The sequence below is a fragment of the Anthonomus grandis genome, chromosome 11, assembly GCF_022605725.1.
Source record: "Anthonomus grandis grandis chromosome 11, icAntGran1.3, whole genome shotgun sequence".
NCBI lineage: Eukaryota > Metazoa > Arthropoda > Insecta > Coleoptera > Curculionidae > Anthonomus > Anthonomus grandis.
In genome coordinates, this window is record NC_065556.1 from 14,738,178 (window position 1) to 14,761,602 (window position 23,425).

The window sequence follows — 23,425 nt, forward strand, 5'->3', positions numbered from 1 at the left end:
CTCGTTCACTCGTTCATTGCCATTCATTCTGCTGGGTCCCGGAACCCAATACATTCCGGCTGTCTTCTTAAGTATTCTGGGTGCGACTGGGTACGACCTGGTGGCTATCGGAGTAAATGATTATTTCTGTTTCCGGGTGTCCAGGTGCTATTTGTTCTTTAACTTTTTCTTTGTGTCCACCTTCAGAATTGCGAACACTTTCGTGAACTTTACTTGGAAGACCTTACTTCTAAAAAAGCTTATATCGATCGAGGACAAGATTTTTTGCATCACTACGATACACTTCGGCCTGACAGTCATGTGTGGGCGATTCTTGAACCGCCTATATACAATATTTGCTAATCCTCTCAAGCTCGAGCCTTTGTCTTAAGCCATTTACCCCTACTTGTTATGTTAATTAAAAACTACTTTAAAGGAACCTCTTTAAAGGAAGAGCAAGTACATAAAATACTAATCAAAAATTTTTGAGAATAAGATCAAAAATATTGTTAAAAAACATGGAAAGTAGAATAATCATAAACCGAATTAATATAATATTACACAAAACTTTCTTATTCTTAAGAAATACGCTGTTTTGTTATAAATCTTTAGGCCATAGACTAGTGATCACTTTATTATATTATAAGTCACGCTTGTAAGGTACTACAGAATTGTTATTAGCTTTTTTTATTGGGAGAGTATTACTGGCGTCAGACTATGCAAGACAAGAACAAGAGTATTTTTTGTGTTACTGCGAAGTATTTATTCCTTATACTAGCAATAATATGGCTTTCTGGTTAGAGTAGTACTATCGTTTTGTAACCAAGTCTCTTCCTCTAAATCTGAAGAAAAGATGAATTCAACAACTGGTTCTGAATGTTTCGGTTCTACAACTACACTTTGAGTAGTGGAAAAAGTAATGGAAAAGGTTTATTAAAAGAAGTCATAAGTACAAACGATAGAGTTTTCGAGCATTTATTTTTCTTTTATTTTAGACTAAATCATAGTGATGTAACTGGAGCAGTTTTTTGTGATCTCTCTTAGGGGTTTGATGGTGTAAATCATGCACTGTTGCCCAAGCTTGAGAAATATGTTTGATTTTCAACGTAAGTTTTCTCAACGACGGTTTCTTCTTGTTACCTTTCTAATTGATACCAAAATTTTTTTAATTACCTCTAGTGAACCTCACAGATCTGTTCTTGATGATTTCTCTCTTTCCCATAGCTCTTGAATCATTGGTCAAATCAATCAATTAATCTGAATAACTGGTCAACTTTTTACCAATTATTCAGATGACACCACTGTTCTTTAGACCGATAAGAGTTCATTGCAACTTCAGACTAGGGTGCCAATCAGATTTTGAACAGATCATGTGAAGCAAATTAATACTTGATGTAAGCAAAACCAACATTTTGTGCTTCAAACGTGATCTTCATTATAATTGCCTGTAAATAACCTTCAGGTATATATGTTTTTGGGGCTTAGAATTGATAACAAACTTAAGTTCTCATAGTGAGCTTGGCATGAAAACAGAATGATTACATAATTGTATTGAATAAATACCTTTACATAAGCGGACAATAAGACTTATTAGTAAAGTCAAACCTCAAAACGTTAGTAGGTCAAAGCTCTCTGAAGATCCTTACTCTTTAATCTCTATTTATTCTTAGGATAATGCTTGTACTTCAGGAGAAGTTTATTACTAACGCCGCGCTCTGAGGGCCATCAGTGGCCATTATCATCAAGTAGATGAGTTTTTGTCTAATTAGAATAAGAATAGAAGCCTTACATATTTTCAGATTGTTTCTTGTCATTCGATTGAACTTTTTACATAATTTCTACTCGTAGGCGAAGTTTTTATGTTTTTTTTTTGTTCTTTAATGTTCCATGATCTAAATGTCTTATAGAAAAGGAATAGTACAGTATGTTTTGCATTTTACGTCCCTATTCATTATCATCGTGATTCCGTTATTTGCTAAAATAGCATTATGAAAAAAGCATAACCCACATTTATCAGAACGAACCGATGGAAAAATTTCTCAGTTAAATTTTAGACCTATGAATCAAAAAAATTGACTTTAATAATAACTAAATAAGCCACTTTTCAGCAGGCTATTTATTTATTTTAGACGATAGCAACTAGTAATAAGTTTAATAATCTTCTTCCGTGTATGGAATAAATGATATTGACTCTAGATTTATTTTTAGTGACTTTAGCATGTTTTAGAATCTAGAGGTGTCATTTAAGCTAGTTGGATTGCACAAGAAAAGCATCCATATGGCTGTTAAAACAAGGAAGGGAATTGAAGATGTCCTGGATTAGAACATAGTTACTTTAATGAAGTTCTTAAGAGATATTGTATTATGACATGTAAGTTGAAAATAACTTCTCTTGCTCAATAAACTGATATGATGTAGGCAGAGAGCAAAATATCTTTGCTGGCCATAGTACTCAAGTTAAGGACTTGCGTCGAGGCGGTTTAAATAATTTAAGATATCATATAAAACATACCGGTTACTTGTCGAAAAATTACAATAGCTACTGAATAATGAAATTCTAAATTATAAAGTACGTCTCAATATTTTGTATATTAGCAACCCCCAACATAAAAAAATTGACAATATTTTCGTTAATGTGACCTATGATCAGTTTCAATTGCACATTCCCAATGGACATATTTTTTTACTATTATGATAGTTAACATTTTAGAGAGCTATAGACTTTAACTGATTATTTTTAAATAAGACTTAAATCATATTTCGTATTTTCTGAAATGCTTCATTTATCATACTTATATGCTTGTGCCATAAATGAAAATAAAAATCAAACTGTAGGCTATTTTAGATTGTTGTTAATGAATGAAAATAAATTTAATGCTTAGGAATTTTAAAGTTTTTAAAAAAGTTTATTAAAGAAAAGCTTAAAGACTTTCCTAAAGAAAAAGTTTTAAAGGACTTATATTGTGTATCTTTTGTGATTCTAGAAATGATAATGTAAATTATTTTTTAGTACTACAGCTCCTTAGTCGTAAAACCTTTACAGTTTAACTACTTTACGGTTCATTGAATAAACGCTTTAAGAGACTTATGAGTAATGTATTTTTTAAGAAAAAGTCCTGGAAGACTTAAATTACGTATCTTTTTGTGAGGCCATCAGAAATGAGAATGAAAATTAAACTGACTGTTCAATGTCAGGCGCTCAGGAATCCTAAAGCTGTTGAAGCGGTTTATTAAATAAAAGCTTAAAGAGTCATAGTAAGATCATAGTATAAGTCATAGAAGAATTTCTTTCCTAAAGAAAAAATCCTGAAAGACGTGTGATGCCAGAAATGTGTGAGAAGAAAAGTGCAGTATTAATTGCTACTGTTCATAAATCTTACACCTGTTTTTTTTGCAGTTTATTGAAGAAAAGCTTAAAAAGCCTTAGTAAGATCTACTTTCTTTCAAAAAATGACTATTTTTTTATTCAGGCGCTACAGCTTAAGTATCTTAACGCATTTTTTGGAAAATTTTTGTATAAATTACTTATATTGGAAGTTGACGTTTTAATTTCTCAAAAAAAGCAAACACTGTGCTAAAATGATGACTATTGAATAAAGAACTTCTGTAAGAAAAAACTTTATATTTCTTGAAAATATGCGATGAAAATTAATTTTACCCTCTGAGTAGAATTTCTGCTTTTTACGTTTTTCTTTGCAAATTTAAAGAAAATCTTGTATTTTAATTTATTAAAAACCCATAAAACTACTTTTCTACCTACCTTGTTCAATAAAAAATTCCAAAAAAAAATCCAGTAACAACACCCAACAACGAATCCTAAGTAAACAATAGATAAACAAAAACAAAAGACGCACCACTAATCGATGCGCGCGAGCTACTTGTTCTTTTGTTTCCTAGCACAGAACCACTTTGGTACCCGATCGACAGCCAACCACAGGCGTCAAAGTATTTTAAAGTCTAACCGGCGCGTACCTTTCTTCGCCGCGGTTCGTCGTGGTACTACCTGGTCACTTGTGTCCATTTTTTTCCTCTCTTGCTGTTGCGTGGTTTCCCCACCCGTTATTGCATAGCTAAACCCTTATGGACGAAGTAGACAAGGTTCTTTGCTTTATTGTGACGGTCGATTAGGTTTTTTTGGGTTTGCTGGAATTTTTTTTCCTGTGAAGCTTCTTAGTTTGTGGTACGAGGTCTGGTGGTGATGGACATATGAATTTGAAATAGAAAAATGAAGAAGTAAATTAGATTTCTTTACAAATCCACGAGAGAAAAGTTTAAAACAGGTTACAGGTTAATGGCCTTATGTGTTTTAAGATAAATATAGTAGTTTTATAAGGTTTACATAAAATAAAACATACAGGGTGTTCCGTTGATCATGTTACAAACTTCTAGGGCAGATAGAAAACGTCAAAAGAAAAACAAAAGTTCATATAAACATGGGTCCGGAAAAGCTTCCTCAGGGAGCTAGAGCTCTTTGAAAATAACCTTTAAAAACTAGTTTTTTTTAATAGCTCCGGAACTACTTTAGCTACTGCAACCAATTTTGGGAGGTAAATTATTGTTAGTACGTTTATTCTTTTGAACCTACTAAATAAAAAAAATATTTACCAGGGGCTTCAGAATCAGGGTGGTATTTGGTAAATTTAGGCCCATTTCTTTAAGACTTTAATTTCTGCCTGTTTGGGCATTAGATTATGATGTTCCTATGCTTTTTACATAAAAAAGGTGCTCTTAGTAAAAGTCGGTAAATAGCACCGTTTTTGTGGAAATTGACTAAAACCAAACTAAGATACAGCACCTGAATTCATTATTTTAATAATAATAATAATAATGCTAATTCATTGCCACTGTCAGTATTTTTTAAATTTGTCATTGTCAGTATTTGTTACATGATATGAATTCCCTTTTTATTATGGTTAAGTAATGGAAGATTACACTTTTGCTGAATACGCCGATATGCTTTTAATTTATGGGGAAGTTCGATGTAATGGTATAGAGCTGCTTCTCGACTATATGAAGAGCGGTTTCCCGAAAGGCGAATCCCAGCTCACACACTTTTTGAAAGGGTCAATCAACGGCTCAGGGAGACTGGCTCCGTTAAAATAAAACGCCAAGATAATGGCGCGCAAAGGAACATCCGAATCCCGGATTTTGAGGAAGAAGTGCTTCAGCGATTTGAAGATAATACATCAGTAAGTACTCGAGCAGTAGCTGATGCGATGCATGTAAATCATGTTAGGGTATGAAACGTTGTTAATGAACAGCTTCTTCGGCCCTACCACCTGCAAAAGGTGCAATCATTAGAACCCAATGATTTTATGCCCCGCGTGAATTTTTGCCAGTGGTTTCTTGACCGGTGTACAGAAGAACCTCAATTTCCAAAATATGTCCTTTTTACTGACGACGCTTTATTTACAAAAGAAGGCATTTTTAATTCTAAGAATAATCATGTGTGGAGTGAGAAAAACTCTTATGGTATTCATTTTAGGAGCTATCAACATAAGTTTTCGGTCAATATGTGGGCCGGCATTGTTGGAGAACGCTTAATTGGTCCAATTATGTTGCCTCCTCGTTTAACAGGAAATATTTATTTAAATTTTTTAAGAAATGTACTGCCAGAACTATTAGATGATCTGCCCCTAAATATACGACAGAACTAATGGCTACAACACGATGGAGCGCCAGCTCATTTTTCACTTATTGTCTGCGAGTTTATAAATGAAAATTTTGGAAGGCGCTGGATTGGCCGCGAAGCCCTGTCACTTGGCCAGCGCGCTCACCAGATTTGACACCCTTAGATTTTTTTTCTTTGGGGGCATATGAAAAGTCTCGTATATGAAACTCCAGTCGAGTTAGAAGAAGACCTGGTGGCCAAAATTTCCGCAGCCGCTGAAGTAATCCAAACCACGCCTGAAATTTTTAACCACGTCAACCTTAATATGGTGCGTAGATACAATAAATGTATCGATCGTGACGGCCGGCATTTTGAGCAATTAATATTTTAAGTTTATTTTTGTAATACCAATCTTTAATAAAATTTGTTTACGTTTCTAAAATTGTTAATTTGTTGGTTTTTTATTACACTTAAAATCATTTAAACATTTTATGCCTCAAGGTAATTAAAGTGACAGTTAATTAATTTGAGTACCAATTTAATAAAGTGGCTACTTTAACTTTTTTTAAACATTTATTTTTTATTTACGCCAGATTTTTTGATTTCAGAATTGTTTATTAATAATAATAGGTAATTCATTTTTATATCTCATAACTTTCTTTTCGTCAATTTTCACAAAAACGGTGATATTTACCATTTACCGACTTTTACTAAAAGCACCTTTTTTATGTAAAAAGCATAGGAACATCATAATCTAATGCCCAAACGGGCAGAAATTAAAGTCTTAAAGAAATGGGCCTAAATTTACCAAATACCCCCCTGATTCTGAAGCCCCTGGTAATTTTTTTTTATTTAGTAGGTTCAAAAGAATAAGCGTACTAACAATAATTTACCTCCCAAAATTAGTTGCGGTAGCTAAAGTAGTTCCGGAGCTATTAAAAAAAAACTAGTTTTTAAAGGTTATTTTCAAAGAGCTCTAGCTCCCTGAGGAAACTTTTCCGAACCCAAGTTTATATGAACTTTTGTTTTTCTTTTAACGTTTTCTATCTGCCCTAGAAGTTTGTAACATGATCAACGGAACACCCTGTATACGGTGTTTCAGTGCCTTAGGTAATTTTAAGAAGAAAAGTTTAAATATGCATATGCCCTAAGCCTCTTAAATTTTGAGCTACAGGGTATACAAAACTCAAAGAATCGTTTTTTATTATAACTTTTACAATTTCTTAGATATTTTTATGAAATTTAATACTCGTCCTTTAAGCGTCAATAGCCATTTTTATATGAAAAGTTTTGTATAATGATTAAACCATGCATAAAAATGGTTTTATTTTGTTACATAAACATTGCATATCCGATGAAAAAAACTGAAAGACCAAATTTGTTCTAAAGGAATAGGGATTTTAATCTTTTTATTTAAGGAAAAAATCAGTTATATTATAATATTTTCATAAAATTAAAAAATATCTATTTCACAATTTGTGCAGACGCCACTACTTAAAACTAACAAAAATCTTTTATTGAGAAAATTGATATTGACACTTAAAGGGACGAATCAATATCATTTTTAAGAGATATATGAACGATTTTGTAGTTTCTATATTAAATGGAGATTAATTGGGATAGAAGGAGTTTGCTGAAACTAATATATTCTTAGATTTTTTTTTTTAATTTAATATACAAAGGTAGTGAAAATAATATAAAAACATGCAAAAAAACAAACACAAAATACAATACAGAATACACATGAAAACAGATAATATAAATACACATTAATACGTATTATAAATTTTTGTACAATAAAATAAAAATTGTATGTGAACCAAAGATAATTATAATACATTGTCCAAGTATAAAGTACAAATAGGAAAAAATCAGAAATTTAAATAAAAAAATATTTTTATTGTCTAATATTATTAAATAAAAATATATAATTTGTTATATATTTCAGAAAATAATAACAATAACCATTTACAGTATAATATTATTAGTGTAGTATATTATAAGTTGCTAAGTTTCATATGCTGCCTGTATGCGTCATAAATGAAAATCAATTATTCTTTCTTTCCTATTCATACAATATTAAGTGTCTACTGCTAAAACATAATTATCACAAACCCATATCTCAATAGCTGTACCACAATAACAAAACGAAAAGAAAAAAAAAACAAAAGGAGAAAAAAAATCAATATAAGTACTATCACATCCCTTCCTCCCCTCCCTTGCCCAAATGAAACAGGCACAATTAAATCTCCATAAATAGCAGAACAAATGATTCAAAAGTACAGCAAATTTATTATAATTTAGGAATACTTTTTTTCTACACATTTGACTAAAAGCTTTATTATACTTATAATTTACTCTTACTACTTATATAATATTATTACTTATAATATTTTTTAATGATGTTGGAAGCAAATTATAAAGACTTTGGTGCTAAATAGTCGAAGATTTTTTTAAAGTTTAATGGAATTTTTATGTGGTTATTGTGTTTATTTCGAGTTTCATACTGATGATCAACTAAAACGTTCTTTGCCATTTGTTTGTGTATAAGTGTGCAGATCGTATTAATATATAAACATTTTATATTGACAAAGTCCTCAGAGAATAGCAATCTAGATGAATACCTCCAATCCCTTTTAAATATTATTTTAGGAATATATTTTTGAGAAATAGTCAATTTATACACTGATGTACCATATAATCCACCCCATACAATAATACCATATTGGATAAGAGATTCAACAAAAGCCTTGTAAATTATCACACAAGTTTTGCTATCCATAACTGCGGGAAGTATGTAAAATTTATGGATTAATTTTCTAATTTTGTTGTAATGTGAAAGCTTTATTTCAAATGTCTGTCCAACAAGTATTTAGTATGTACTACTTCTTGGATATTGCAGTCCCCCATAGATATACCAGCAAAGTTAGGTCTGTTAGCATTAGTTGATTGGCCCAAGCACAGTTCCTTGAGCGATGCCAATTTTAATAACTCTCTTTTCACTCAAGGTATTATTAATTCTTACCATCTGCGTTCTACCCGTTAAGCAATTTTCCAATAATGTCAGTGGGACTCCTCTTTTACCATATTAAGAAAGTAATTTTAATAATAGATTATGTGGGACCGTGTCGAAAGCTTTAGTGAGATCTATAAAAACACTCAGACATTGGGTACCTTTATTTAAGTATTGTGTCACTTCAGATGTAAAATTATATAGATCATCAACTGTACTACTCCCTTCAAGAAATGCAAATTGGTTTTAAGACAATATTTTATTTTTGTTCAAAAAATTCATTATTCTGGTTTTTAAACTTTTTGTAAAGATCTTTGTTAAATGGGTTATTAGGTTGATCGGTCCGTAATTTTTAATGCAATTTTTTTCACCACTTTTAAAAATTGGGCATACTCTTTAAGCCCTAAAGCTTTTAAACTGAAAGGCACTATGCCAGACCCATAAATTACATTTATAACATGCTTAAGTGGGCTCAATATTTCTTTATGCACTCTTTTTATATGGTCAGCTGTGATATTGTCAAAACTAGGTGATGTGTTTTTTTAAGGTTGAGATATGTTATATAAGTTCATTTTCTTGTACAGGTGTTAAGTATAAGGAGTCCAGGATGCGTTTTCTAATATTTGCTGGAATATCAGATGTGGGTATTTTTAGTTCCATTTCCAACCCAATGTTAACAAAGTAATTGTTGCAGTAATTACTCATTTTAAAATTATCCTCAAACTTAATACCAGTTTCGATAATTGTTATAATATATTAAAAATATAGAATTTGCTGAAGAGAGTAATAAATAAGCCTTTTGAATGGCAGATGATTATGCATATTTTTAGCATTGAACATTATAAAGCTTTTAACTAACTCTGACCTTAGGGTTGGAAGATAAGATCAGCCTCCTCGTTCCTATAAGTAGTTAGTTGTGAGATCGCCTTTCTGGAATTGCTGATACATACTTGCGAATTAAGCAAACAGATTCAAATATGAATAAAGAAAAAAAAGTTAATATTTTGAAGAATTATTGATAGGGAGTATTACTACGAGCTTAAGTTTGTTGATAAGGCTAGTATCAAATGCCCTAGTCACCAGTTCATAGCAATGCCTTAATATCCGGGTTGCTCCAAGTAAAACTTGTATCGTCGGCAAAGAGACTTTACCGCTGATATAAATATAAAAGATAGATAGATATAAATATAAATATAGACAAAACTCTCTGCATGGAGGGACTGCTGTTCTAATTAGGAGACATTTTAAAAACTTTTTCTGTACTGTTGATACGTTTGGTGATGCCTCAGTTGAACGGGTTTTTGAGTGTTCGGTGTGTTTTTGTAAATTGTTTAATATGTACGTTATTTGTATATACCGCCCGCCCTCTGGGGATATCAGTGTGTTCCTTGACAGGTTAGATTGTCTTCTGTCCCAGCTCCCTATTCACTCGCGTGTTATCTTGGCTGGAGATTTTAATATTAATTATTCAGAGGTTTCCTTATTTCTCGCAAAGAATTTGTCTTGATGAAAACTTCGTCCTCTTCATCGACCACTATTGATTATTTCTGCAATAATTTGGACGGTGTTACCTGTTCAGTGCACTCAGTGGGTATATCGGATCACGAGGGGGTGTATGTCCAATTCCCTGATAACTTTAAAAACAAATCTGGCCGCCACATTGGGGGCTGTTCTCTAACAGCTGAAGAACCTTACTGTCAGGATAATGCAAGAACTAATTCGCTTTGCGCATGACTAGACGCCATATACCTCTACACACATCGCAAGTCTTTAAGCCTGTAGATGCGTCCCAAATAAAACGTCGTCCTAAATTTAAAATAAAGACAACGGTTCAAACAAACAAAAGTTCAAAAATTAAATTTTCCTATCTTACCAATCTCTATCACTTTCAAAAATAGAAAGTTATATTATAAGACATGAACAATGTCATATTTTTTCTTTTATTTTTTTTTCGCGAGCTTGTAATTGAGGCAACTTGAGAGTATCACATAATTGTGGTAATTGTCAAACATCCATGAGATATGTTCTTTAAATGTATTAATGCGTTTTTTAGTCCCGCAAAACGTTGGTCATGCATTTTGTTCCTGGTATGTGGTAATAAATAGAAGTCTAGTGCTAAATCAGAGCTGTATGGATGACATATCACTGCAACATTTTGGCCAGTCAAATAAATAGTTGTGTCAGCTAATGTGTGAAAGCTTACACGGTCATGATGAAGAAATTTTTTTTGCCGCTTCTATTTCCAGATTTAACCAAGCATTTCTGGCAAACAAATTCCCATGTATTCATTGGAAGTTAACGTTCTGCTTTGCTCTAATGGTACGGCTACTGCACGTCCATTAATTTCAAAGAATTAGACAATTATTTGCTTTAATGTCCAAATATGATGAATCGCTTTTGTCTTAATATATTTTTTTCGTTATTAACGTTTTTTTTTCTTTACTTTCTAAGACAAATACTTGAAATAACCTTCTATTTTGAACTTTCTGCTTTATTTTTTTTCTTAAATTTTATAATAAAATCCATCTTAGATGATTTATGTATGCCTGACTAGCAAATACTCATTCAAATTGGCATGTTAATAATAAACTCTGTAAAAAATGATTTTTTAAATATTTATTATTTAAGTTTTTACAGGCTACTATAAGAGATATTACTTTGAAAAATAAAATGTTAGGCTTAAGAATTGTTTTGATAATGGATCTTTATTAAACAGCATTATAATTATAATTATTTGGTTATAACAGTTTGTTTTAACCATTTTCAATTTTTATTTTCTATAAACTTGTATAAAACTGTTCTATTACAGTTAACACAGCCCTGAAATATTCAACTTATGCGACATGATGATTTTATAAATGTTTATAAAAGTTTTATTAAATTTTTAAGCGCATTTTCAACAACAACTTTATTAAATATGCTTTAAGAAAGAACCTTTAGAATTTTTTATTTATAAATCATCAAATATGTAAGCATTTTTTCTTAATTAAATATATATTTTAGAAATAATGATACATACATTGTAATAATTATACGTTAATTCTATAATATAATACAATTATTTGCAATAATAAGTACATATGGGTGTATTCAATAATTGGATTAAATCGTGCTCATATGCGAAACGATATAAGATAAATTATTATTTTAGACAAAGTAAACCTGTTTGGATTGAAATAATATTTACAAAACAGAGGCGAGAAACTATGGTAACGAATTATGTCAATGCAGAGTAAGATCTCAGAATATAAACAAAAAGTTTTTAACAAATACTAAAACACAATATAAAAATTCTACTATAAACACACATTACATTTAAGGAAATTAGAGCTCATTATTAACAAAAAAAAAACAAATTTTTCTTAATGGTAACTTTGGACAACAGTAGTTCAAATAGTATAAGAGTGTCATACTTCCTAGGAGTTGGTTAAGTAGACAACTGTTATTTTCTCTCTAACATGTTGATTTAAAGCCTTAAATCAAACCTCAAGATTCTCAAACAAATTAGCATGTATAGGGATTATACTGGTATTAGTTTATTAGATTACAAGGTTGCACTTTCCTATGTACTGCAGTCTATCACAATTTTCTAATTTTTTTCCTACTAAAAAGTTTTATGTTATAGAAGTAAAAAATCGTGAAATATTTACGAATCCAAACACTACCGCAAACACGTGTGTATCTTTATTATAACGATTCGCACCACGTAACTCATGACTGCAACCATGATACCTAAAATTATTCATCCATGTACAATATCCAAGTTTTTTTCCCATTATTCTCCAGAAGATAATGTACTGTACTAAAAAACACGCAAAATCCGTTTCTGTAACAATACGAAGGGTGTTGTCAAAATGGAACCGTAAGCCAATCACAACTTCATATGAATACTAACTAGCTTCCACCATTATAGATGGGTAGTCTGATGGCTTTTATCTTTATTAATTTTTAACATGTGTATATTATTTATACAGGCAAAAATTAGAGAGCTTGGGATCTCTAACGCTAAGGGATATATAAATTCGTTTGTTGGAAGGTAAATACTTGGGGTAACTCTGGTCTCCAACCGAAACCATCCTTATCATAGTTAGACGAATGGGACAGTTATAGGGCTTAGCCCAAGATAGTATAATGGATTTACGCCAGGTAGAACCCTGTTACCCTGAAGGCAACAGCAGAAAATTCGATCGAGCTGGGACGGAACTGCCTACTGAAGAGGAACTGCTAGTTCCTTTATAGGTTAAGATACAACTCAGATTCACTGGAAGATCTTAATTAAAGAAATTAATTAAAAATCAATAAAACTATATATCTTTTTATATAGTTTTATTATACGATATAAGCTTAAATGATAGCGTTAGGGCTTTACTTTGACTAACTGAAAAGTATAGTCATTTTAGTTTTAAAATCTAAATCAAACGTGTTAAAAATTAAATTTTTGATTTTTAAAGCAAAAAAGTTAAGTTTCCTTTACTTTTGCAAAGTTTTCCTTTAACAATTAAATATCTAATTCGAGTTTAAATTTTTTTTTACTAAAAGTTAACACTTTTAACTTTTCCGAAGATTAGTGACTCGATCCAGATAAATTTACAATGTATTTAACTGAACTACTACGGGCTTAACTTGTGGTCATTGCGAGTAGACCAATATTCACTACAATTATCCGTATATGAACCTTTAACTATCCTACCTACTGCGCCAATTAAGAATCGATAACAGTAAAAATTAAAATTAAATCCTTTTTTAAAAACACAACTTATATAGTGGAATACGAAATTCGTAAAATACATATACAATATAAGCTTAAATGATACACATAGTCTATTTAATTAGTGCAACTGCCACAAACTAACGCCATTTATTTGAAAAGTTATGTTGTTCTGCCTAACGTTGGAGACGTCGTTGATGTCTTTCATAAAAAAAGCGTAATCTCTATGAAGAAAACTGACCTTAGTCTATCCATTAAAATACTACCCTACAAAATATATTTTAAAAATTATGTAATTTTCACTGTCCTCGTTATATTATAATAGAGGTGCGCCTCTAATCCATAATAAAAAAATCAACGAAGTATTTATCTCGAAAATTACTGCGGTTATTGTTGTCTCTCAGTAAATATCGATATACATTTATATCGATATTAATTTACTGTTAACCTCTCCCAATTAATTTCAAAGTTTATGCTGTCTCTGACAATGTTGGTCATTAATGCATTCTAGTAAATTGCGCTAAATTTATTAAGAACGGATTTTTTCGTAGAAATTACATATTTTTTCTTGGTTGGACATTTACGTTTTCCAACAAAATCACCCAATACCGTAAAAGTTTTTTTTAGCTATATTGCTTTTCCAACTTTGGTTGGTCGTAGACGCCTTCAGATACTCGTCAGTTTAACGTAATGTATTCTAAAAATTACATCAATACGGTCGTTCTTGATTGTCGATAAAGAAGTAAAGTGATAATTCAGTTTAAAAAACGAATTTGTCCCAAAATTGATGATGCGACGTCTCTTGAAACGTTGTTTGGTCATTGCCGCCTCCAAAAATTGAACCGTTGAAAGTTTAACTTTATCTAAAAAAATACTGTCACTATCTTGTTTAATCATTTTCATTTTCAGTAAATTATACCTAATTGATCGAGAAAAACAATGCTGGTCTAGCATTATAATTTATTTTATAGATTACATTGTTTCGCCAAATTGTGTTTGGCACTTGACGCCCTCGAGAAAATTACACCTTGCTGATAAAGAAATAATCCGCCGCGCAAGTCTATCATAAAATGTTTCAATATGTACGTCATTTCTACTGACGTTGACTACGAAATTTATAAGGAAAGCAATAACATGGTATAATTTTAATGTATAAATTTATTGTTACAATCAGGTCGTTTGATCCGATTTTGGATGGATATTGACGTTTTATTTCAGTAAATTTCATCTAGTCTGTAAGGAAACAAACAGATGGCAATAAAAAATAAATCTGTATCCTAAAATCTACGTCGTTTGCTTGAATCACTAACTGGAAATTATCCTTAAATTTATTTTAGTTGGTTGAATCTTACGTTAGGGTCGTAAATTTTTCAATGTTCATTGGCTATTTATTAATATTATTTTTATGGTCATCTGACATCAACTCAATTGCATCGATATCATTAAATGTTGAAATTTAACTTATAAAGAAGATATTATTATAGATATATTATTATAGATATTACGTTGTTTTTTCCTTCTCAGTTTCTGTAGTTACTATAGTTATACATTTTTCTAAAATTGCCCAAAAGATAGAAAAAATAAAAAAGAATCCCGAGTGCATAAACAATCACCCAAATTTTGATCATATTTGATCGTATTTTCTGTTAACAATGCGGGTTACTTTTTCTGAAGCGGTCTGTTAGTCCAGTCCTCATCCGGATCTTAAAAAAAATCCGAAACTATTGACAGTTGAGTTTACAACAAATGAGCATTTATAATGGAGGATATCGAGCAAATTCATCCACAAAAACTTACAACGTAGACGAATAATAAAGTTACCGTATATTAAATCTGGATAACAGAACAAACTGCAACCCAAGTTTCTAGAAATATTAATTTAATTAAGTCTGGTAAAATTAATTTATGAATGAAATTAATGAAATATGATTTTAATGAAGATATTTTCTATTTGGGTGATTTCTATTTGGTTTTCTATTATGACCGTTAAAAAATGAGATCTAATATTAGGGAGATAAGGAGATCAAAGGAGTTATTTGAAGCAATTTAACTATGTATTACTTTTAAATTCATACGAGTAAATGTCAGTTACTTAAAATCTCTTACCAGGTTTTCAAATTTTCAACCAAAATATTTAAACATAAGAATCTCACTAAAATACACCAATTGAGGTTTAGAAATTACCCCAGATTCCAAAGTCGGTTGATTAATGTAAATTTTTACAACTTTAAAACATTTTAAGTCATTTTTTAAATGATTTTTGGAACAATTTTTTATTTTACTTCAGGCTTTTAAATAAATTTTATATATTTTCTATGCATTTTAATTAATGCTAATACATGGAAAATATCTTTTCTTCTAGATATTTGAGGACATAATTTATTTTATTTTAGCATAATTCTTTCCAGGCTTAGAAATAGTTTGTATATTTTTCAGGTATTTAAATTATAATTATAATTTTAAGATTTTTCCTCCAGCTTCCAGTTCTTCTATAGCAGATACAGTTTTATAAAAATATATCATTAAGTGGGAGCGGTCGTTGATCTAATAAACTAAAGATTTTTGGACTAATTTACATTTTTATTCTGGGCATTGGAAATGGTTTTTTAATTTTCTGTATTTTATATTTTTTATACAAAAAATAATAAATGAATAATAATGAATCAAAATTAAGCTTTTTTTCAAGCGTTTGACGTAATTTTGTATGCTTTTTTAGTATTCGAGATAATTTTTAATTTTATTCCAGGCATATCACGTCTTTCCGGCATTTGAAATAACTTTTTGGGTTTTTCAGGCTTTCGGAATATTTTTTGTATATATTTGTAGTAATTAAAATATTCGAAAAATGTCTTCCAAACTTACTGATTTACTGATATATTTTATTATATTTCCAGGCTATAAAATAATACCTTCCAGATATTGGAAGTAGTTTTAATTTTATTCCAGGCATATCACGTCTTTCCGGTATTTAAAATAACTTTTTGGATTTTTCAGGCTTTTGGAATATTTTTTAATGTCTTTCGGGTACTTGGTTCATTTGACGTCTTTCGAGGTATAATCTTTTTTTTCTTTTTATTCAAGGAGTTTAAATATTTCTGTTTCCAGGCAGTTTTATTATTTTTTGTTGTATTCTATATTTTTGGATTTTCCAATATTTCTTTGTTATCTAGGTCTTTATAATTTAGCATGCGTTTCAAGTATTTAAAGTAATTTAATATAAAAAAAATATTTTCCTTCAGACTATCAAAGATATATTTTATTTTATATCTAGGTTTTTAGAGTAGTTCATATACTTTCTAGGCATTGGTAATACTTTTCATATCTTTTAATCATTTAAATTAGATTTTTATTTTATTTTAAGCATTTCACGTAATTTTTAATGCCTTTTAAGTATTTGAGGTAATTTTTAATTTCATTCCAGATATTTTAAGTCCTCCAGATATTGGAAATAACTATGCATATTTTCCTGATTTTTGGAATAAATTCCACTTCATCTCTTTCCTATTCCTATCTTCATCCCTTAGACTTTACAGTCGTTATATGGGTCCATTTCTTTTATTCCACCTCTTTTTCCAATTCTTTACAATTTTCAGGCAAATAATTTGATCAACTACCAAGGATCAAAAATACAAATTCCTTAAAATGGGATAAAAGTTCTGTTATAATTTAGATTATCATATCTTTTTAGATTTATTTTCACCTATTTATCAGTTTTTTCTTTTTGGTGTATTAATATTTCCCGATAGCCTTGTCGACAACACTGACTTTGTGCAGCTGTATGATCTCCTTTACCGATTTCTCTTCTATACACAATTTTCCAACAAAATCGTTTAGATCTTGCTAAGGAAAAAATGAATGCATTCATTTAACGAATTTTTTGTTTTTCAGAGATGTAAAATATTTTTTTATTTTATTCCAAGGATTTAAATATTTTTTCCAGGCAGTTTTAATATTTTCTTATTTAATTTCATGCTTTTTCATATGTTTTTCCAGGGATTTCACATAATTTTTCATTTTATTACAGAAATTTGAAGTGACAGTTTACATCATCTAGGGATTATTTGACTATAACGCAATATATCTTTGCGATATAGTTTTTGATCAGAAAAGTAAGTCTCCTTGTTTCGGAATAAGCATCTAAGAGTTATGATTCAAAACATGAATTAAGGTTATTGAATTTGAAAAGATAGATTATTCTTATTAAAACAAAACCAAATTGAGAGTCTTTATATAACTAAGTATAGTCTAGATCATGTGCGGAAATCAAAACTGTACACTTATCACATCTTTACTGGTGAAGCATTTTGTTTAATGAACATACAATTTCATGTACTCCAGGCATTTGGAATAATTTTTTATGTCTTTCGGGCATTTACAGCATTTTTTAGTTTTTTCTTACTATTTCTATTTCGATATTTCGATAGTATATTCGATAGTAATATATAATTTTTGAAAAATGGTAATTGACTGGTAAATTTTACATTACAAAGAAACAAAAGCAATTTGAAATGCCTTTCCATAAAACAATTATTATAATTACAAATACTTATATTTATCACAATAAAAAATCCATTATACAATTCAACCTGTCCCATTGCATAAGCTTGGATCATTATGTCTATCACAAACATTTAATAACAATAAATAAACGTTTCCTTTTCAACAAAATATTAACCCTGAGGGCACAAGGTGCCAAAAAAAAAACACACACAAAACTACTACCGAAACAGTCGCAACAAGGTCGAGAAGTAATTATTTAAACAAGATGGGTTAAGGTCGTTGTATCTTCAGTTTCACAATGCAACACCGACTGCTGAAGATCGGTACCAATTTATTATTCCGCCAACGTTTTGGGCATAAGCCTCATTAAATTGCATCAAAACTTCTATAGGCAATAATAATATTTGACTAGATGTGGGTCAGGGTTAGGAAAAGTGGCACAATAGATTAAAAAGAAAAGAAAAGCTTAATAAAAAAATTATAATTTAAGATTATTTTATATGTAAGAAGTAGAAACTTACTACAAATTGTATAATTGGGCAACCTAATACTTAGAATTGAACATTCTAATAAACACCATCTTAAGCAATTTCCTTATTCACTAATGGCCGATTTCTGTTGCTAATTAAAAAAGAAATCTTGTACTAAATTATACGGTTACCCCATATTAAAAAGAATCAAAAATGTTCTATATATTAATCATTTTATGTATTCTGGAGCCCAAGTATCGATTTAAATATCTAGTAATTAATTAATTAAACAGAGCATTAATAATTGAGGATTTTAACCTACAAAAAAATTCCATAGATTAGTATATCAATGTCAACCATAATTTCTAGAAGAAGTTTGCTTGTTAATAAACAACTTAAAATATAAAAGCTAATTATTATAGAAAATAAAGTTAGTTTTACGTTATACCCATGCGTTGATGGATTTTTTAAAAGTATTAAACTTCCAATTCAACTACTTTTTTAATTTAAAAGTAATTAAAGAATAGAGTAAAAATGTCAATTAAAACCATAAAATTTCCATAATATTACCGTAATGAAGCCAGAAATTTTGACTAATACCAATTAATTACCAAAATTTTTTATGACTAACTATATTTACCACAAAAAAAGGTGACCCAAAATTAATTTATTGTTGGAATGTAATGTTTCCTAGGGTGATAAAGTAGTATAAATAAAGAAGAATAAAAGGGAGTCCGGTAGGATATTGAAAATAAGAAAAACTAGCTTCGGGTCGATAGATAAAACTATTATAAATCTGTGGACTTTATTTGTAAAATTAAAGGTATCGTTAAAAATCACAGTTCAATTTTTTTTTAAGTACGTGAATAAGTCTGTTTTCTTCCTCCTTTGATTAATTTTAATATGTAAGATAATATTTTTTGTACGAGTATTTATTAGTTATTATATATTTTTATTTGGAACACATTTTATAAATAAACCAAAACTAACTAATATCTTTTTTGATAATATGGAATAAAAAATTATTAATACTTAGCGCATCGTCGTTATCAATTACAGCTTGAAAACGTCGTGGCATACTTAAAATTTAAGTTTCTGGTATATTATTCGGTTATTTGGTCCCATGCGTCATCTATCTATTCATTCTGATTTCTAGGCCTAAAGTTATCTTTGTACATATATTTTGATCGGCTTTCGTCTAGATAGTTTTGAACTATACGGGCTGTACGTATAGAAGCATTATCATGTTGGAAGATAAAATCTTGCCCATAGATTACACCAACCGATGACATCATAACATTGTTCAGGATATTGCAATATCCTAAAGCATTAAGCCTTCTCTGTACTATTTGACAAACGCCTGGTCCTCTAAAACTAATCCAGGCCCAAACGTTTATACTAAAACGTCCACTTTGATTAGTCTTATGTGTATATCTTTCATCATATCTGGTATTAGAAGGCCTGTAAACGCGGATTTTGCAAATATTCAATCAACGCTACTAGTTTATAAGGACTGATGATGCTTTATTTTAAGCGAAACATGTAACCTTCGGGACTTAAAAATATTTTGAGACCTAGGGTTATATAATATTTTGAGAATTAGGGTTTTCATTTTGTCTCTACTTACGTAGGTCTCTTTGAGATAATAGACGAGTTCTTTCAATATGACATAGTAAGTTGGTCCAAATAAAAAATCTTGTCTCTCTATCTTAAAAACTGAATTATAAGATTTTATTAAACTTGCTAATCAGTTTAAACTTTAATTTTCAACTATAAATTTATTATTTCAAGTTTCTAATAAATATATCATTTTCTATGGACTTATTGTGACATCATGATGACGTACTTCAAGCAGATATTTTTTTAAGACTTCTGCCTTGACAATAAGAATCGTGTTATTAATGTAAGAACTTTGCAAATTTAAATATTTCTAGCTCAAAATGGTTTTAGGATGTTATGTATTTTTTTTTGCTTCTCAACTTGTAACACAAGGATTTTGATGTTTAAAAGTTAATATTTGATAAAAAAAACGCAATTTCATTTTGTTTGTATTAAGGTGACAACTGACACTTGTTCGAAGGTTATCAGGATTCATTGATAGAGAACAAAGTCTAACTACATTTTTACATTTTTTAAAACGAATTTAAACTTATTCCGTAGAAGTTTTCCTATATACATAATTCATTATATTAAGATCCTAACCATGGCAGTTCGGTTCATTCATACCGGTTTAACTTATTTAAATTCTAATCAGCTATACCTTAAAGAATTTCTATAGTTTTTCCAGTAACATAATTGTGAATTCTAATAAATCATTTAAGTGTCAGTATTCTTTTATCGGATAATAAAATTGGGAAATTTCACCAATTAAAAAAAACCTACCACCGGAGTAGTATTCTAAGTATCCATATTTTCACTATCACACTTCACATCAATTTTTTTTTCTGTTCCCGCAAATGCTTAGTCGATTTTGGATATCAGTTCGTGAGTTGCCTAAGAATATTTTTAGTAGATTTCCCAGTGATATAAGACAAATTTGTCATTATTTAAATGATCACAAAAGATAACTTAATGTACTCGTACATTAAGTATTTATTAAAGTCATAATATTTATTATTTTTTCCAAAAATTTAATATTTTATTGTGATTAAATCTAAATAAGATTTCTTATCTTCAAAATTAGTTCATCCCAAAATTTCTTAGATAAGAACAATACGTGAAAAAAAACAATACGAGAGTCTGAAAATAAATAAGCTCTATTACAACACGCTTACGACACTCAAGGCTGATTTATGTTAAAATAACGAAACTTTGGTTGTACTGTGTAAAATTTCACAATGAAACTGCCAAGAATCATATGAATTAAAAGTGTATACATAATTAATTATCTATGGGTTTGTCTAGGTGGTTGTCTGCGATCCACACTGACGTAGTTACAAAAGTAAGGAATGGATACATTTTACTCCACTCTTTACTTTTTTAACTTAAAGAATTTATGAGATATGTTAATATTGATTCAGTCACAGTCAAATTCAATAAACATTTGATTCACTATTAATTACATTTTTGGAAAAATTAATTTTTTTAATTGCTTTGTCAGGCTGAACAGATTTAGGATCTTCTTTTTAAAAATTGCTTTATTGTAGTTTTATGTTGTAATTCAAGTACTTTCCATAAGAAATTCAATAAATCTATAAAAATAGGTAATATTAAAACGTAAAACCTCTAAAGTGATGATAGGCGGAATTAGTTTCCTGTTTCCTCCTTGTTGCCTTGCCCTGAAAAAGCCAATAAGCAGAAGTATCATTCTTCAAAAATAATTCTTTATGATTTTTATTTTTATTTTTATTTTCATTTTGGATTTGAAGATACTAGAGCTGATCACGCGAATTGGTCATTCCCTCTTTGGGATCCATTATAAGTAATTTTTGTTTTTTTTTCCTGGTCGTCTTTGCCTGAAGAAGCAGAAATGCATGTAGCCAAGCTCATCTATATTTTTTTCTATTTTCCTTACTGGTAGCATATTCAGAAAAATACCTACTTAACTAAAAACTCTGACCTTCTATTATAAAATTCCAACTACTAGGTAGTAACTATAAGATCTAGGAATAGAATTAATACAGTAAATTTGTGTTCATAAAGGCCCCTCGCGGGAAAGTTTTGGGGTAGTTTTGATTTCTTACATTCTTTATGTTTTTTGGGGTGCTGAATCCGATTCTGATATTTGCTAACAAAATTTCGTGACGCAACAAAAAAAAATGAAAAAAAGTAAAAAAAAGTAGTTTTGGCAGTCTTATGCTTATAACTCGATAACCATCAATGTTTCTTTAAAAATACCTCTATTCAAAATGAAAGTACATAAAATATTCTATAAACTACATGTTTATTTTTTTTTGTAGGGCGCACCGTTTGAGCTAAAACGCTAGTTGTAAATTGTCGTATTTTATTTGTCTTCACCTAAACCCACATTTTTCACACAAAACTGTAATTTATTATTAAAAGCTCATTTGTTTTAAAGTACTAAATAAATCCATCTGCACCTAAACCACCTGCAGTCTTAAAAAAAAGGATTTCCAAATTAACATTTTGTTTAAATTTTGGACAAACATAATTTCGTATTATAGGTTTATCAATTTTATTCGTTTTCTTCCGGCCTTTTTAAATGATTTTATTTTATTTAGAAGCTCTATTTTCGATGGATAGCCCATCAAATCTGCAACAGTTATGTTTCCTATGTAAGGTCAAATTACAAATGCAATGCTGTGGTCATTTTCGATGGCTACCCCGACGAAGCTCGTGAAAGCACCAAGCGAATAGAGCGATTAAGAAGATCGCAAAGAAAACATTCTGCGGCAATATCATTTACTGAATCGATGGTGCCTACTGTCTCGCAAAAAAGTTTTCTTGCAATTTGATGTTTATACTTATGAAGAAGTTGACTGAAGTAAACATTGACTCACAGCAAGCAGTGGAGGATGCTGATATCCTAATAATCACAACAGCTCTTAAGTTGGCTCCTTCAAATGAAGACGTGACAGTGGTGGGGGAATATATCGACCTTTTGGTGATTTTAATTGGCCTGTGTAGTCCTGATATAAAAAAATTGTCTCTCATGAAACCCGGAAAAGGTAAAGTGACCCCAACCATCTACGATCCTCACCTATCAGACAAAAATATATCAGACCATATATTGTTCCTGCACGCGATGAGTGGTTGTGACACAACTTCCGCTCTATTTAATCAGGGAAAATTAAAATTTCTTAAAGTCCTCCAAAAGAACAATAACTTGGTACCGGTTATTGAGGCTTTTAAAAACCCTCGAGCTCATCAGGACGAGATTGCCCAAGCTGTTGCCTGCTGTTTCTCATGGCTTTGTATGGGAAAGGCCGAGAGACTAGTTTAAACGATTTAAGATACAGCCACTATATATCATCATCTTACAAAAGTAAACCCAACATTACCGCACTACCTCCTACTGAAGCTGCTGCACGAGAACATTCATTGAGAAATTACTTTCAGGTGCAGCAGTGGTTATGTGGACAAAGCATATTTAATGAACAAACATTGGGTCCGAACGATTGGGGGTGAAAAAACACAAAGAGTGGTCTTGTGCCCGTTGCAACCACGTCCAAACCAGCACCAGA

At 30.3% G+C, this 23,425-nt stretch overlaps 1 protein-coding gene across 2 annotated transcripts in view; it reads right to left on the reverse strand.

The window, feature by feature from the left end:
- The window catches only part of LOC126742558 (ABC transporter G family member 20), a 126,039-nt gene that overhangs the window by 68,245 nt on the left and 34,369 nt on the right, over nt 1-23,425 (reverse strand). The window contains exon 1 of one of the 2 annotated variants that reach the window (XM_050449278.1): nt 3,740-3,988. The exons of the other annotated variant lie outside the window; for it this stretch is intronic. The gene's annotated coding sequence lies outside the window, so the exon portion shown is untranslated. Of the gene's footprint in view, nt 1-3,739; nt 3,989-23,425 lie in introns of those variants that run through there. 2 annotated transcript variants of the gene reach the window in all.